Here is a 6,000-nt window from a genome sequence, read left to right as displayed (position 1 = left end):
AATAAGTATCTCATGGAATCCGTCACGCGCGTAATTTTATTGTCTTTTTGACACTTATTGCATGTTTCGTCCCGACTACCGACGAGCGTTGTGTTAACATCACTGTTTACGGGAGATTTAATCCATAAAATCTATTCACAATGCTCTCAAATTAGATACGTATGTACGCATCGCTCGCTTAGATATTTCTCTGAACAAACGATTCAAAAATATGTTTTATTTATTTATAAAATTTCTTATGCGGAAAAGGTGAACATTAGAGGGCTCATACATGAAAAGCAATATCTAACTTACTTTTTTATAGGGCTTACGATCATTAAATGACTGGTTTAACTGATAACGTTATACACTTTATTACATTCATATACGTTAGTTAGTTTATATCTGTAGGTAAAACTATTTATAATATTTTTTTATTATTATATTATTGAACATCTTGAACAGTATAATAATTAAAGAAAACACTTGTTTTATACCACTTGAGTTTTATTAAAGACTACACGTTTCAGAAGTTAAACTTCCATCATTTAGGTCTGTATAGTAACTAAAATATAAAATGTAAAATTGTTCTATAAATAAAGAGAGGGGAAAGTTAGGGGCAGGGGGTTAGTCAAGGCGCGGAGTTTGAAAACAAAGGAAAAATGGAAAGCAAAGGTGAAGAATTTTGAAACAATATATTATTTAATAAATTATTATTACAATTTAGTTTTTTTTGGTTTTATAAATTTTCAAGATAATTCATAATTTGGCCTTGATATGGAACAAGGTGTAATAATTTTAATTTATGAGAGTGAAATGTGTGATAAGTATCTATTATTATTGAACAGTATATGTACATTGGCAGACTTGGTGCCAAGAAGCAATATTATTTTAACAACATTAAATAAACTAGTGACACCTATCAATGCTCAATACAACCGTTTGAAATCGGAGGGCAGATAGTACTTGTATTTATACAAGATAAATAAGAATAAACGAAAATAAATTATAGTCAATCACAGTTTTAATGAACAACATTTACAACATTTTATATAAAAAAAAAACTGTAAATTGATTAAAAGAAGGTAAAAAAAGAAGCATTCGGTAAGGAGTTGAGGGAGGAGAGAACCGAAGAAGAATGATATGATGGACAGTTAGGGTTCCAAGGGTGGATACTAATGTTTCAGACGTTTCTTGATATTATTGAGTTATATAATTTTGCAGTAGACTTTTCCATATTTCTGAGCAACTAATATTTCAATCAAATTATGATCTTTTTTCGTTAATGCATGGTAAAAATTATAATTAAATACTTGATATAAATCAAATGTTCTTTTATTTATCATTCCTACCAAAAAATTTCATTTTTATTCAGATACTTCGATATTATTTGTTAAGATACACTGATATAGTATTCATTTAGTTTTTTTTATCAAATATTATGTTTTACTTGGTAAATAAAACTTTTTCTTAAAATTTATTGTATTATTGCACGTGTGTCGATGCATTTCGCATCATTTTCAAACACTGAATGAGAAACAGCTCCTACTCCCTCTTCATCCTTCAACGTCCCAAGGACACAAATATAAAATTTAGACTTAGCTTCGCATACGGTGTTTGAAAATGATACGGAATGTATTATATTACGTGTCACGATGGATTTTATGAAATAGTGGTATTTGACAAGTAAAACTTAAATAAAAAATGGAATGATGCTACAAAGTGACTGAAAATGAATTATTGAAAATATTATTTTTTTAAATCTAGTCATCTTTTACTTCAATATAATGTTTTCAAAAAAGATACCATAAATAAATGAAATGATAATTATATTCATGAAAATATGATAATGTCTTAAACCAGGCATTTAAGTTTTGATCATCATTTAGTTGCGAGATGAAAAATCATGTTAAATTTGGGTAAGCCACCGAGCGCTCGCGTTGATGTAATATTTAACCACTCGTTAATGACTGTTAAGTCACGAAGTTCTAACGGTAGTTTCTTTAGCATAGTTTCCGTTATCGCTTAATGTAAGGAGGCAGTGAAGCAAATTATAATGATAATAATAAAAATTGGATAATTTATGACTCTCCACTTTTGTATACTATACAGAGGAACCTCTCATAGAGAGTATCAGAATCTTACTCGTCAAAAGAATCACTCGTAAGTCGAAACACTCGTTAAGCGAAACAATCTATTCTTTAACTGGTGCGGAAGTCCCGGCTCACTAGTGAATGTCGTGAAAAGGGTACTTGCCCTTTCTCTGTAACTCGTTATGCGAAATGTTACTTGTTAAGGAAGCAAGTTTTCACATTATTTTTGCTCGTTATGCGAATGCCTCGTTATAAGAGAGCACCATATCTAGGGTACTACACTTTGATATTATATGATCCATTGTTTATTTTTGGACAAAACAACGATAAAAATTAAGTCAAAGATTTACTTTTCTTGAATGTTTTCGCAGATACTTTGGCACATTTTATAAACTTTATAAAATAAAACTACATTGTTTTTAACCACTTTTCATTGTTACTTTTCTCCAACCAGTTTCGACAAGAACCTTGTCATCATAAAAGTTAAACATGTATTCTTTAACCCTGATGATGACAAGGTTCTTGTCGAAACCAGTTGGAGACAAGTACCATTAAAAAGTGGTTAAAAATAAAGAAGTTTTATTTCCCTTTGTGTAGAGCGTCAGATTGACTAGTTGACTTTACAAAATAAAATAACAATTATTTACATACAACAAATTAGTCTGCTAATATCGGTAACGATGCAACCCGGTTGCTGGTGAAATAAAATAAATGTGGAAAAATTATACAGTTCTTATTTTACTATATGAAATGCGGTTCCACCAAGAAATGTCGGAACAGAACTTGAATCCAATAACTAGTCAATTTTATTGCATCTGGCATATCTAAATTGGATTCTTTGGGGTTGCACAGCCATCTAATGCTCTTTTCAATATTTTACAAAATATGGTTACCATTACAATAAAGTATTTTAAGTAATTAATTAAAAACATAATATTTTCAAGCAAAACAAACAGAACCTCTTTAACTGAAAGTAAAGTTTTTAGAACAATAATGAAGAACGATTAGTTGACTGAATGCAGTCAAAATGCGTTCTCTCAGACAAATATGCCCAAAACGTATGATAGATGTTCGTATGGTGATATCAAATTCGAATGTGATTCGGAGAAAATAACAAATGGCTGAGATAAGCCTATTCGATAAAATTAAGAAAGGTGTGTTGAGATGGTTTAGTCATGTGAATGTGCAAATGAGTGAAGAAAGAATGGTTGAACAATATTATGAGGTGAATGTGGTTGGTAATAGCAGAAGAGGAAGACCGAAGAAAACTTGTCATGATCAAGAATTTCAAATACTTGAAAATAGTCAAGTGAAGAAGAGGGGAAGATTGTTTTGTAAAGACGATTGGTGTGGCGTTCTATTTTTTCTGCCTTTCAACTTAATTTTCTTTAAAACCAGATAAAACATAATTGAGTTTTTTGCTTTCAACACAGTTTTATTTTTGATTTTTTCTAAATATATTTATGGTTTCGAAAAGAAAAGCAGATAATTTTTTGGAATATTCAATATATCGTAGTTGTACAGGAGAAAGTGACCAACTAACAAAACGTAAAATGCTCAAGAGAGCCATTTAAATCACTTTTGCTTAGCAAGGAAATAAACATCAATGCAGTTAGTCATTTTTAACAAGTCAATATAGTAACTTCCAGGTTTAAAATCAAATAGTCAATGATCACGTTTTTGTAAAAAATGCACTTGGTCACTTTCTCCTGTATGACTGCGATATGTTTATTCCAAAAAAATCAAATTTGAATATTTTTTCTTAAAAAATTGTGCATGGATACACATGTGGCCTCTCGCGCAGCCGGTCGCTAACTGAATCGCTGTGTGCAAGCACCCCCTTAAGGCTTTTTAACGGCTTATTGCGGGTTCGCGGGAGCCCTTCTTTCGTCACCCCCACCCCGTGCCGTGTCAATGTCGGATCTCGACATCCACACAAACACCATTTAAGTTTCGTACTTGGGGTTATGTTTGCAGAGCACGCCTAATGCGTTAAGTTTTTGATAGCGTAAGTTTTTCGGCTGGTGAGGGATTCTAGCGGCAGACTTTTTAAATAATGTTTCAATAATGTTCGATCCTCTACCTCTGATATGAATATAATAGTTACCTGATGACAAACATAAAGTTTTAACTGTTTTTTTTTGTAGATATGTGTCTCATTAAGCTTTTAGCGATATGTCATAAAATAACATGTATCTTCATATATCAGTGGTGTAATTTTTTCATCTTCTAAGATTGTTCTACAAAATGTCTAAAAATAGTGTATTCCATAATCTATGAAAAGGATATAGCTGTAGTTGCAATGCTAATTTAGTTTTATTAATATATGTATATATTAAAATACATCAAACAAATGAGTTATTTAATTTCACAAGATTGTTTATGCTCTCCTGTAAAATTTGGTCTGAGACAAATATACCCCTTTGCCTTTACACTACCGGTATGTATGTATATAAATAGATAAAAATTATATTTTTTTCATGTTTCGCTCATTCCTTTCAAGAACGTCATAAATCGAAATCGTCAATTTTAGTTTGCATGTTTTCGGAATGCCCAGAAATTGTACTATGTCGCAGTAAAAGCGGCATATTTTAAACTTAATATTTACCCGCCACAGGGCAGAAAGTATTGTATTTGCATTTTGAAGAAAATGTATTGTTTGATAATTTTTTTTTTTAAAAACTAAATATTTTTCAAATGAAGAAAAAACCTTCAAGTTTTACCTTTAAAGATCTGTTGCAAAGTAAAAGGTTCAATAAGTGGCTTGATATTTATTTTTAATGAATTTTATAATATTTTTAAACTTTAAAAACGTTCTTCTGAAAAATCAAGTTTTTCGATTTATGACGTTCTTGAAAGGAGTGAGCGATTTGTGTAAAAAAATACTATTTTTAATCCCCTTACGATTTTTGATTGTGTAAAATATAGCACTCTCCTTTTCATTCATTGTTCACGTTGTGTCATGTCACTTAAAAACACTACATCATGACTACCAGTATCAGAATAACCATTTCATCATCGATTATATAATATAAATTTCGTTTTTATTTAAAAGACACTTCAAATCGCTTCAATTTTAATGTAATCATTATATTTAAAATTGTAAAGGAATATTATTTAATAAAATTTATGGAGATGTTCTAATAATATGTTGGTCCTTTTATATATAGGGTAACGTTTATAAAACTCAGTTTTTTAAATGTTATTTTTAATATCTTTCACATATGATGCTAGTTATAAAAATTATTTATTTTTATCAGTATAAAACAAAATTCTCAATTTTTCTATTACTATCATTTTTTACGAACAAAGATACGTTTAATGTGAAATTTGCATCTTTAATAGTGATAGGAATAAATATAATATGTAATGCAATGTAGAATGTGTATCGATGTTTGTATGAGAAAATCAACGCAATATTCTGTGTTACAACCCTGAATGTGTTTGTTTGTGTGTGTGTAAAACAGTAACATTGGATTAACGCTTATAATTTGTTACCTCGCAAACACGCACACAATACTTCCCGACAAAAGAAAAATAACCCCAATTTCGGGGGGCGAGCAATTTCTAAATAAACCTGATCTTCCCATAATAACATATTTTTCCATTCTTTTCAGATTTTAACCGGAATGAAACGGCCGCAATAATTCTCCTCTATTGTGCCGCGAGGATGGCCTGCACAGATTCAAACGGCCAGAAGAGCGCCAAGAGGAGTGTTATTAAGTGGATAATAATATCGGGACACGCAACCGCACCAGTGCCAACATAACCTAACCGAGCTATGCGCATTGCAAACCAAAACCGTAAACTAACCATTAGTGCAATGAATAAATTGTAATATAACGTTAATCCATTAATAGTTGAACCAATATTATTGGTATCACAACATGAGATGATTTTTTTTTAATACGAAAGAAGATGGTCTGAC

The sequence above is a fragment of the Brachycentrus maculatus genome, unplaced genomic scaffold, assembly GCF_059751285.1.
Source record: "Brachycentrus maculatus isolate JH-2025_06_01 unplaced genomic scaffold, ASM5975128v1 h1tg000369l, whole genome shotgun sequence".
In the NCBI taxonomy this organism is placed as follows: domain Eukaryota; kingdom Metazoa; phylum Arthropoda; class Insecta; order Trichoptera; family Brachycentridae; genus Brachycentrus; species Brachycentrus maculatus.
Note: the sequence above shows the minus strand (reverse complement) of the source record.